This window comes from Marmota marmota, unplaced genomic scaffold, assembly GCF_001458135.2.
Source record: "Marmota marmota marmota unplaced genomic scaffold, marMar, whole genome shotgun sequence".
Classification (NCBI taxonomy): Eukaryota; Metazoa; Chordata; class Mammalia; order Rodentia; family Sciuridae; genus Marmota; species Marmota marmota.
Window position 1 is genome coordinate 787,189 of NW_026000327.1, and position 12,422 is coordinate 799,610.

Sequence of the window (12,422 nt, forward strand, 5' to 3'; positions counted from 1 at the left end):
CCAACAACCTTTCCAGAGAAATCAACATTCCAGCAAAGGGCAAAGGAAATGAGCCCGTAGAGGTCACTGCAAAAATAGTTCAAAAGAAAAGGAGACTGAGTTTCTTTTTTGTTGTGTGTGTGTGTGTGTGTGAATTAAACATCTTTTTCAGAACTACAATTACAGCATGGGTAATCTGAGAATTAAACTCTCTATAAAAACAAAGGGAGTTCCTCTTCAGGGCACAAGAAGGAGCACCCATTCCCAGAAAGCAACAAAGAATGCAAAAGTATCTTTGTGGTTGAAATTTCACAAATATGCAGAATGGTATGGGGTTTTAATTACTCTTCTCCAAAACACCAGCCCCTGAAGATGGGGAGGGGGAGTGAAGATAACTCTACCATTCCCAGCTCATAAACCCTAAGTGGGATCCACTGTGTACAAACTTCTGTTGTTAAATCAACAGAAAATAAATATGACTGGAGCAGAAGCAAGCCTGTCTTTTTAAGTCCAGATGTTTTCTTTCCAAACTTCAAGATTTAGGGCCTCAAAAACATAATGAAAATGTTAAGAAAAACTGCACATACCAAAACATAACAGAAACCCAGTTGCTGCAAAAACTGACATTTTGATCAACCTAAAGTACTTTGTTTTCCAGAAACAAAGTAGGGTTTTTCGTGTGTGTGTATAATATGCCCATCTAGAAAAGGTTAAATTACAAAACTTAATGTGTTCCATGATAACAAAATATCTTTTGTTTTTTATTTTCTTTTTCTTCCTTCTGGTGGTGCTAGAGACGGAATCCAGGACCTTGTGCATACTAGGAAAGTGCTTTACTAGCACTGAGCTACACCCCCAGCCCCAAATGTCACTTTTTAACATTTCAAGTGTCATATAAAAACTTAAAACTTCCTTTAATCTATGATCTGATCCCAAAGACTCTTGACAATGTAATTTTTCCTCTTTTTTTTGCAGTGCTAGGGACTGAACCCAGTCTCATGCATGCTAGGCAAGCACTTTAACAATGAGCAGCTACATTCCTAGCCCTTGACAATGTAATTCTTAAGAATTACCATCAACCAATGAATAAGTGGGTCTAACAATTCAAAGCAAAGCATTCAATAGAGGGAAGGGAAATTAATATAGTTGTACTTCCACAAATAAAATGCTTATCTAAGTATGTGGACTACTGTTAAGTCTCTTCCTTTAATTTGTTTTCAATATTGTCTTAGTGTTTTTGCAATGAATAAAAATAAAAAGAGAACACTACCCTTATAACTTTATAAGCATATGTACAATGAGCACTGATAAATATCTTTGTGTTTACAAAGTTACACATATATGTACAATTAACAAAGGGGCAGAATTTCCTCAGCTTCAGAATCTGCCAGCCATCAGCAAAGAATCACCTTCACCTGCACTGCAAAACCAGAGAGGGTTGCAGCTCCAAGCATCCAGGCCCTGGGGCCCCGTAAGGTTTCCTAACTCTTCCTCCTTAGGTGACATGGTACCTGGAACAGTGCTACTCCTCAGGGGAAGAAAAGTCTACCATACAGGATTATAATTAACTAATCTGATAACAGCCCTTAATGATGACTTAAAGTGTACCCCTCCCAGGCAAAATGTTCTGCACTTAAACCCACGTGGTTAGGAAGGACAGAAGAGCCAGGAGAAAGGTCCAATCCCTGAAACCATTCCAACAGCCCACCCACCTCTGCCTCTGACCAGCCCTACCTGACGACTCTACACTAGGCATCCTCCCAGCCTCCTGCCCTACCTCTCCAGAGCTCCCAGGCAATCATCTGCAGGGAAGGGAAGGGAAAACATGACAGAGGGAAAATCAAATTATCAGCTCAGAGAAAGAAAAGACTGGGGTGGAAAGACTGGGTGTGAAAGTCTCCAATTTAAAATGTGGAGGCAATAAGCTACATGCTAATTGGACACCCACAGGGATTCCTTCAACAAACTGAAGAGTCACACTGGCTCATGGGGTATAAATAAAGTCTATATTTTTTCTCTCAAAGTGGAATGTAAAACTTTTGATTTGTCTCAAGATTTCTTTTGCTAGAATAGGCTGACACAGCAAGTTATCCAAGAACCAAAACACAACACTGGTTTATTTCTGGCTCATGTAATGGTACATCCATGACAAGTCACCTCCTCTGCCATTCAGGAACCTGTGCTAGTAAGGCAAGCTGGGATATAAAATGGTAGACATCGCTTACTCAAGCACTCCCCTGGGTAACACTGTCACATGGCCACACCTACCTGCAAGAGAAGCTGGGATACAGAGTCTAACACGTGCCCACTAGGAAGAGAAGATACCGACTTCGGCAGCTGTACACCCTGAAAGATTTTCTACTGCCAAAGAGTGAAGAAATGGAGTCTGTTGTCACAGGCATATTTAATGTTCATCTTTTCCACTGCTTTCACTTCCTAAAAATCACCTTTTAAAAATGTTTTCTTACCAGACACGGTGGCCCATGCCTGTAATCCCACTGACTCGGCTGATTGAGGTAAGAGGATCTCAAGTTTAATGTCAGCCTCAGCAAGACTATGTCTTAAAATAAGTAATAAAAAGGGTTGGGGATGAACCTCAGTAGCAGAGCTCCCCTGGTTACAATCTCTAGTACACACACACACACACACACACACACACACACACACAATCCTATTATTCTGAATATCATATGATCTAAAAAATCATAAATATTATAATGAAAAGAAAAAACAGTATTATTTTTAAGTGGTTTAAAAGGAGGGGTTTAAGTGGTTTGGAAGGTGGGGAAGAAATAATCACTTTTAGTGGACTATATATAACACAAGACGATATCCTGGAGCTGGCAATAGATGCATCTGGTAATTAAATGCATTCCTATAAACCCATACTAAACAGTTAAAACCAGTCACAAAATCATATGCCATTCAAAACCTAGCTATGAATCTGTCTATACTATATGGGTCATTCAATAAATTTATATTTCTAAAATAAGTGTTCCAAATACTTCCTTAACCCATACCCCCAATGCCCACCAGTGGTACCAAGGATTGAACCCAGAGGTATTTTACCACTGAGCTACATCCTCAACCTTTCTTCATTTTTTACTTTGAGAGAGGGCTTTGCCAAGTTACCCAGGCTGAACTTAAACTTGCAATCCTCCTGCCACCACCTCTGTAATTGCTGAAATTACCAGTGTACATCATCATACCCAGCCAAGTTTCCCAAATTCTTAATGAATTCTTAATGAATTCATTAGGGAAACGGAGGGAGGAGAGTTAAGAAGGAATTCAAATTTATTACAGCTAGTTTTACACACTGCCTCACTTAATCCCCATGTTAATACAATAAAACAGAAGTGATTCTAGTTTGACGGACTGAAGGATTAAGGATTAGATAAACCGAGGGGAGCTGGAGGTGTAGTTAGTGGTAGAGCCCGTGACTAGCATATGTGGAGCACTGGGTTCAATCCTCAGCACCACATAAAAATAAATAAAGATATTGTGTCCTTCTACAACTACATCTAAAAATAATAATAACTTTAAAAAAAAGATTAGATAAGCCTAGAAACCAAATGCAAGATCCAGCTTCAGACATAAGCAAGCACTGCCACTTACTACTAATGGTGACCTTCCCTCCAAACTGGAACCACTGTGGTCAGAGAAGGGGACAGAGATGGGCACTCTCACCCAGGCGAGCACGGCAAGGGTCCCCTCCATTGGCAGACTTCCCATCACCTCTAAATATGCTCTGTACAAGAAATTTATTAGGTAGAGAAAAAGTTACTATCTGACATGGCCAGTTCAGAAGGAAATGATCTGAAGCCCATGGCCTTAGAGGAGTCCACAGAAGAGCCTCACCAGAACACTTGCCCACATGGCACAGAGCCTCCTTTATTTTGGGCAACATACTCTTCAATACCAGTAGATGGCCAAGAAGCACTAGGCATTTGAAGGAAACTACTATGGGGAAAGAGAGAAGCCAAAGCAAACAATGAAAGTAGAGTTTGGAAATAGACTCTACGTGGAAAGATAAGTTTGTAGAAACCAGCTTACTATTACCAGAGAAAAGAACGAACCATGAAACAATGTCAGTACCATATATAAAAGGAACATCCAAAAAACAACATTTTGGAATGTGGAAAAAAAAGAGTATATACATTTAAGACTCAAAGGAAGGATTGGAAAATGAGGTTAAACAAAATCTCCTAGAAATCTAGAACAAAAATACAAAGAACTGAAAAATAAGTTTAGAGCCAGTCAAAAGGATGAAAAGTCTGATGTCCCTCCAGCAATACTGTGCATCAAAAGGAGACCACCTTCAGAGTGCTAAGAGATGCTGGGAGCCATTAGCCAAGTAGGTATGACAATTTCCAGAGACAGTCTCCAACAGAGACTTTACCAAACCATGAAACTTCTCAAGATAAAATTATGACATTTGCTGATAGTGAAGGTCTCAAAAGATGACACACTCTGTATTTGAATATAAGAGATGTTTCATAATTGAAGAAGATTTGGGAGATGAATCAATAGTAAGTAGACAGGAAATTATGCAAAGAAAAAGTATCATTAATCCCAGCAACTGCAAAATATTGTGCAGGAAAAATAATAATAAGTATGTATCCCCAGACTCAAGAGTGATAGAATTTGTAATGAAAACAATATAGTATTGGAAATGTGGTTCCCATGGCAGAGCGTAGGTGAGATTCTGGGTTGGAGCCCCAGCACTACAAAAAGAAAAAATAAATAAAATTTAAAAAATAAGTACAATGGGGCTGGGGATGTGGCTCAAGCGGTAGCGCGCTCGCCTGGCATGCGTGCGGCCTGGGTTCGATCCTCAGCACCACATGCAACAAAGATGTTGTGTCCGCCGAGAACTAAAAAATAAATATTAAAATTCTCTCTCAAAAAAAAAAAAAATAGTACAAGAGAGCTATAAAATCTTTGGTTTAACTCAATGATAGAGTGCTTGCCTGGTGTGCACCAGGCCCTGGGTTAGACCCCCAGCCCGAAAACAATGTCAACACTGAATACTGTTAACTCACTGCTCCTCTAAGAGGGCTATTTTGCCCCCAAGGGACAACTGGCAATATCTGGAGATAGGTGGAGGGGTGTGACTAGCACCTTGTGGGAAGAGGCCAGGGAGGCTACTACAAAAGACAGTCTCACAACTGAGAATTATTCGGGCCAAAATGTCAGCAGCGCCAAGGCTGAAAAAAAAAATTCTCTTCCAAACAAAATTATGATGTAATTACATTGAGAGTGCGAGGGGTTAAAAAAAATGTAGCTGGGAGAAGGCAGGCTGGCAGTTAAAGAGTGTGGGGGAAGGGCTGGGGATGTGGCTCAAGCGGTAGCATGCTTGTGGCCCAGGTGCGGCCGGGGTTAGATCCTCAGCACCACATACAAACAAAGATGTTGTGTCCGCTGAAAACTAAAAAATAAATATTAAAATTCTCTCTCTCTTTAAAAAAAAAAAAAAAAAGAGTGGGGGAAAATCTAAACCGTAACCTCCTATAGGGGGAAGAACAAAACAGCAACAAAAGTGGCAGCTATATACAATGCAAACCCACTGTTTAAGGATAGAGATGGCTGTGCCAAAAGACACAAGTTCAATGGCTGTCTCTAGGGAGGGGCGCTGTTGGTATGTAACAACTCAGAAGAGTCTTTTGATTATTTACTCTGTGCAAGAGCCACTTTGATTAACATAAAAACAAACTATCAAAAAGATACATTTTTTGACACTTTGTCTCCTTTCTTCTTCCAGTAAGTAAGCCTTTCAAGGGCACACAATCTACCCAGCCTGGTTTCTCCTTGACCTCAGTATTTGCCTTTGATCTGAAAATCTTATTCACTTTTGGCCAAAAGAAAGGTAACCCCTACCCATCCTAGCCAATCCAGAACACTGTTTTTCTGCCATCTTCATACAACAGATGCAGTCAACATCACTTGCAACTTAATACTTAGGGATTAAAAAAAAAAAAAATGTTACCTTTTCAATTCAGAAAACCTAGCTTAAGGTTCAACTATAGTGAGGTTAGTTTTCTGAGTTGTTTTTTGTTTTGTTTTATTCTTGCCCTAGTGGGGATGGAATCCAGGGCCTGATACATGCTAGACAAGTGTCTACCACTGACTAAACCCCCAGTCCCAATTATTTTTTAATGATAAACCATCTTCGTTTCCCCAACAAGAAGTCTACATTCATTCATATCCATAAAAGGAGCAGGCTCCATCTCCTACAATGCAAATTTTTGCTCAAACAAGGTAACAGGAAAATAATTCTTTCAAACTATACCCTCCTTGTATCAGAGGCTGACAGTGCTTTGTTAGTTTGTTTTGCTTGTTTGGGGTGGAGCTGGGGATAGAAGCCCCACACATGCTAGGCAAGTACTCTACCACTGAGCTACATCCCCCAGTCCCGGTCAATTTTTTTTTTTTTTTTAAAGGTCTAAAAGAGTACATGGAATTCAGAGTTCTCTCAAAATCCTTGTTGTGGGTTAAAATTTTTAGCTCACATATGTAAGAAAAGCTGTGGCTTGTAGAAACCTGTAGAATTTCTGCTCAAAGTGTTGCCCTACTCCTACCTGGTCTTTGAAACTAAAAGACAACCTGAATAAAAAGACTATTCAGCCTTCATACCCTAAAATTATCTTGTAGAATCTCTCCACATGCCCAGGGTGCAAAAAAAAAAAAAAATCCACACAGCCTAGGGCTTTCCTCCTCTGCCCCTAAGAGCTTGGTCACAAATCCAGGTTTATCTGCATGCTGACAGTAAACAACCTTGGGAGAGGAGACAAGTCCAAACTGTATTTCTTTAAATTAAAAAAAAAAAAAAAAAAAAACAGCCCTCCCCAAGTGAGGAGCCCAGTTTCTTTGGCCATGAAATACAAAAATGGTTAAGAAACCCTAGCTCATTATGACAAGGTGAAAACTACTATTTGTTATTCCACATTTAGCTCTCAGGAGAACTAGTTTTTCCCCCCCTAACAGACAGATGTTAGGACATGTTAAGAAATACTCATAACTGAGCCACGAAGACCAAATTCAGCATGGTTCAGAAGTGTGATACATAACTTAAGTTATAGCTTTTCATAATCCTCGAAGCCTCTGGATTTATAGGTGTGAGTCAAGCACACTAATGTCTCAAAGAGGAAGAATCCTCCACCCGTTGAACCTCAAAGCCTCCAGGTACCAGACCTTGGAAAAGAACTTTAAAAGGCAGTTTGCCACCCCCCTGTCCAAAACATCTCTGGAGGAACAAGGATTAGAATTCAGCAGGGCCAAGTTAATTTGCAGGCTGGGAAAGGGTAATAAAGATCTATTTGAAAGCCGGTTGGCAAGGAAGGTCTCCCAACTGAAAAGGTCTTTCAGCACAGGAAAGAAACTCACCTCATGTTTTTTAAGCATACTATTAATTCTCAAGTACAAATGAGCCTTTAGAAGTACACTCACCCTAATAATTCAGAAAACACTGTAACTGCTATCAAAAAGGGAATGGGTTTTACAATTCCAAAGACCTGCTATGGCCACAGCACTCAGGTATGCCATAAGGCAGAGGGTCGCAAACTCTCACCCACCTACCATTTCTCAGACACCCATAAAAGCAGCAGCTTTGCCAGCTACAAATCATGAATTGTGGGTAAACACAGAAGTTGACCCAAATCTACAAAATTCAGATCCATCAGTTCCAGATCTACTGCTGAATTCAAGGACCCCTCTTTTTCAAAGACTTAACTAATATTTGACAAAGAACTTGGCTCCTAACAAATATAAGGACATAAAGAGCAGCTGCTCTGACTTCCCCAGTCCCCAGGTCAATGCTGACCCCAATTCAGCTGGCCCCCTAAAGTGAACCCCCCTTATCAAATCACTGTAATGTGAGAGGCTTGGGATCTCTCATTCCCACGCATCCCTAACGATCTGTCCTTCTGAGCCCTCTGCCATCTTGGTCTAATGCTTTATGTAGGATATAGTGTACACGCCACCAAATGTGCCCCGATTCTGCCTTGAGCATTCACAATAAAAAACATTCATAATGTTCTCACATCCAGCAAAATGCCCTATCTGAAGCACTCTGAGAGGGCAAGTCAGGTGGGGAACCTATGGAAATCTTCAAGCATCCAGCTCCAGAGCAGTCCAGTCCCCCTCCAAGACTGCTCTGTTACCAAAGGCAACCTGAAAACTAATGGGTACCCACGGGCACTGCCAGGGGAGGGAGTAGGCCAGGTCCAAAAGAATGTCTTCTTCGAAGGTTCTGGCATTCTTAGTGGGGGGACTCCAAGAAACGATGAATAGGCGGGGCTGAGGCTTCATTCCTTTGTCCTTAACAAACATTCCTGAGGCAGCAGGGGGCCGCCTGACACCCAGCTGGTGTACTTAATGTTTCCAAATGAATAGTATTCCCCAAATGCCTGTTGGGAATTCAAGCCACTAGGGTGAAGTTAGTAAGTCAGCACCCTCTCCTCCCCCATTGAAGTTTTCTGTTGGCTGAACCGATGAGGAAAGAAATATGCAAAACTAGCAGGACTGCAAATCTCCACCGTGTCTGCTTACACAGGCCCTGAGACAGGGTCCTGAAATACTAGCAAGTCTCTGCAGGGTCTTAGAGTGGGGACATTATTCCTGCTTTCTCTGTAAAAAGAGCAAGGAAAAAAATAGGTTCTCAAGCATTTTTTACTAACAACAGGAAGATTTCAAGCTACATATGCTGCCATCGGTCAGCAGAGGTCTCAATGGTTTTCAGGCACGCACCTCAAATTCCATAAATATTAAGCTCCCTGGAAGTTAGTGTCCTTTAACTTTATACTAGACCCCGAGAAAAGTCAGACCTTAACCAGGCCACTCAGCATGACTATAAAATGCAGTACTGGGGAGTCCCACTTGATATTTCCTTTTTCTGGCTATGAAAATGCAGATGAAGCAAGTATCTGTTTGCCTTTTACTATGTAAATAACTCCTTTCTCAGGACCAATACTTGGAAAGAAAACAGCCCTCCACACAAACAGTGGAAATGCCAGGGGCCTCCAAACACACCACCCTCAAGGCCAGGGTTGGCAAAAAGAATTAAATAAACACAAAGACACTTTAAGAGCAAAGGTGACACACCATTAACTCAACAAAGTGATTCACAACTGGGTTAACGTAACGCAACATCTGGGGATATATCTGGTTGTCACACCTGTGGACAGATAACCAATGGTATCTAGCAAGTAAAGGCCAGGGAATCTGGGGAACAGTCCCCACAACAGAGAATCATTCAACACAAAATGTTAACAGTGCCAAGGTTGAAAATTTGTCACCTAATGAATGTCACCAAGTTATTCAACATGACATTGCCAAGAAATTCCAGATGCAAGTAGATAGCACTGATTGGAGGAGAAGGAGGGATGAAGATTCAGGGTCCTTCCCAGGACTCCCCAGGTTTGTGATTTCAGTATACACCATTTAATCTCTCTTGGCCACAGCTGTTTCAACTATTAAAATAGGCTAATGAAACTCCTCCATCTGAAGGTTAGTACTGAACCAGCCTTGTTCTTAACATCCCTTCCAGTCTCTTGCTCTCTGTGCTGCTGGGGATATACCCAGGACCTTGCACATACTAGGCAAGAGCTCCACCCCCAGCTCCTTCCAGTTCTAAAATGTACACTCCTGTGAGACTTTCGAATGACACCACTTTAATCATTAAAAAAAAAAAAAAAAAAAGTGTCCTCTTGCTGTTGGATCAAACTACTCTCAATTCAAAGCTGGCTAAATAGAAAATAAATTGTGCAAATCCCAAGGGTCCAATAAGTAACCATTTAATTACAAAGTATTTTTTAAGTGCAAAAGAACTATTTCAAGAATTATTGTTTAATGATTTCTGATGATTTTTTCAGTAGCCACTGGGAAGGGAAGATTCAAAATCTGGATTAATTCAAATTCTGGTGGTAGAATAATTTTCCCTAGTCTCCAACACAACAGTTTGCTTTCACCGTTTAAGTGGCCATAAATGGACACATTTTCCTTCTCCCTTTTAAATAATGTGACAGTTAATTACCAGCTCTCAGGCTATATGCAAACATCACCAGTGATCTTAACACAGGAGAAAAACACGTAGGTGAAATATTGCTGATACTATGCAATAGAACATGCGGCTAATATATATGCATGCACAAGTTAGGGTGCAACAGCACATATCTATTTACATATATATATGCAGGGAAATAAGAGACAAATGCCCTCAGATTTTCTGAATCTCCTCCATTCTAAGCAACAAAACCACATTGGAGCATGTGTAAAAGTTAAGTAGGGCTGGAAATACAGATCAGTAGTAGAGTGCTTAGCATTACTGGGCTTGACCAGCAACATCTTTCAATTTCTAGAAATAGGAAGAACCAGGGGGCCACTAAGAATGCAGAGTTTTTAGAACTTGGAGTACTTGTACAAAAGAGCAACTTCTGATGAAACTAGTGTATTTTAGAGTTGAAGTAACCTCCACCAACCTTCTTACACCATGCAGGGCCAAAACACAAGACTTCATGTCAAATAATATTTTATAAATTATTCCATCTGCTATAAAGATAGAATTTTTAAAAACATTTTTAAATTTAATATTTTTTTTGTACTGGGGATTGAACTCAGGGGTACTTGAACATTGAGCCACATCCCCCACCCCTATTTTGTATTTTTATTTAGAGACAGGGTCTCACTGAGTTGCTTAGTGTCTCCGTGCAGTTGCAGAGGCTGGCTTTGAACTTATGATTCTCCTGCCTCAGCCTCCCAAGCTGCTGGGATTACAGGCCTGTGCCACCGTGCCTGGCTACATTGTTTTAAGAAAAGAAGTACATGAAATGCTAAAGATCTGTGTTATTTACCTGACATCTTTTCAATTGCTGCCATCAGAAATGGTCTTTAAGGGCTGGGGATATAGATCAGTTGGTAGAGTGCTTGACTCTCATGGGTTCAATCCATTTAAAAAAGGAAGAAAGAAAAAAAGAAAGAAATGGCCTCTAAAACCTTGTTTTAAAGGCACAAGCTAATGTACTTTAAGAAATATTCAGAAGCATGTCCTGGATGGGCAGGGTAAACACTCTATGACTGCCCACTGATTTTTCAAAGATTCCAATTTGATAAAGGATCACATCCTTAAATTTATAACAATGACAACCTCTTTCCTGAGGACACTGTCTTTCCTGAATTCAACATAAATTCAGTGTACAGTTATGCAAGTATCCCCTTCAAGTCTCCAGTTTTATAAATGTAAGAGAGGACCTGGGGTTGTAGCTCTGTTGTGGAATACTCATCGAGTGGGCAAAGACCTACAGGTTCAACCCCCAGTCCGAGGAGAGACAGGAAGAGAGAAAATACAGAATAGAGAAATTTGGCATTTCATTTGCTGTTTGGACCACAAAGCCATCTCACTTCCCTAATTCACTACCGGTGGGGTGGGTTAGGAGTCACTTAATTTCTTCCTGCTGTGGTGAGGGAGAAAAGCAGAGAAAAACAGTAAGTCACCTTCAAAAGCTTCTAGTAGCCAGGAATATTTACATTTTAAAGGGGACTTTGTCCCTAACACCCTAACAATGGCTGAGCTCAACGCTTTTCAAAGAAACTGACCACTAGACACTTTCAACTAGCAGAAAACAGACTGGTTTGCTGTTTGTTTCTACAGGTTTATCCAGATTTGGATGGTAAGTTTCAAGACGAATTTTGTTTTGAGATAAGAGAGTTCCAGTTCTAAAGCAACCCTTCCCCAATACATGCATATTCCAGTTGACGCAAATTAGTACTTTCTTCAAGTCCTACTTTCATAAGCACAATGAAAAGTTTCTGTAAGTTTCTGCAGGTATCTAGTGCGCATGGATATAGGTCTGGAAGCTGAAAGTCAGTAAATATTGATGCGCTGATGGAAATCGAGAAGCTGGGCAGGCGGCAGCTGCCAGTCTGGGTTTCATAGTGATAACGGGTACAGAACTAGTGACCCTAGAGAAGCAAACAGGTGGGGACGATTCTGTCTACCCCCTGGCTCCTAGGAATGTTCCTCCTCTCACCTCCGGACCGCCCCGCAGGTAGAAGTCGCCCTCTGGAAGACCAGGAGTCAGAGGGGACTCTACCAGGCCCTTTCCCGGAGGGGGAGGGGAAAGGGATCCGGAACGGGAGCCATTTAAACTCAGTTCGGCGCCTGAAATCTCCTGAGAGCGGCCGCGGTGAAGCCGGAACCACACACCTTTGTCAGCCTCGGTGCCCAGGTCTCTGCCGCTGACTCGAGCAGTCGCACGCCTCGGAACAGAGGGCTGCTCCCTCCGGTACTCCCTACCCCGGACAATACTAAGCGTCGCGGCCACTTCGGGACTGTCACCGCGAGGGCCCCGCGGCTGCCTTACCTTGGTGATGACCAGCGGCTCGCCATGCTCGCGGCCGCCCTTCAGGGTGAAGCCCCACGGCGCGCCGCCGCTAAGCTGCACCTCCAC

General features: G+C 41.6%; 1 protein-coding gene and 1 long non-coding RNA gene across 3 annotated transcripts in view; one reads left to right on the plus strand and one right to left on the minus strand.

The window, feature by feature from the left end:
• Positions 1–12,404, minus strand: part of Shroom2 (shroom family member 2) — a 130,246-nt gene extending 117,842 nt beyond the window's left edge. Inside the window, exon 1 of one of the 2 annotated variants that reach the window (XM_015505231.2) lies at positions 12,336–12,404. The gene's annotated coding sequence lies outside the window, so the exon portion shown is untranslated. The remainder of the gene's footprint in view (positions 1–12,335) is intronic. The other variant, XM_015505230.2, reaches the window with a different exon arrangement.
• LOC125614497 overlaps positions 1,052–12,422 on the plus strand; it is a 12,725-nt gene continuing 1,354 nt past the window's right edge. The window contains exons 1-2 of the long non-coding RNA XR_007345076.1: positions 1,052–1,498; positions 8,209–8,211. This is a non-coding gene — a long non-coding RNA (uncharacterized LOC125614497). The remainder of the gene's footprint in view (positions 1,499–8,208; positions 8,212–12,422) is intronic.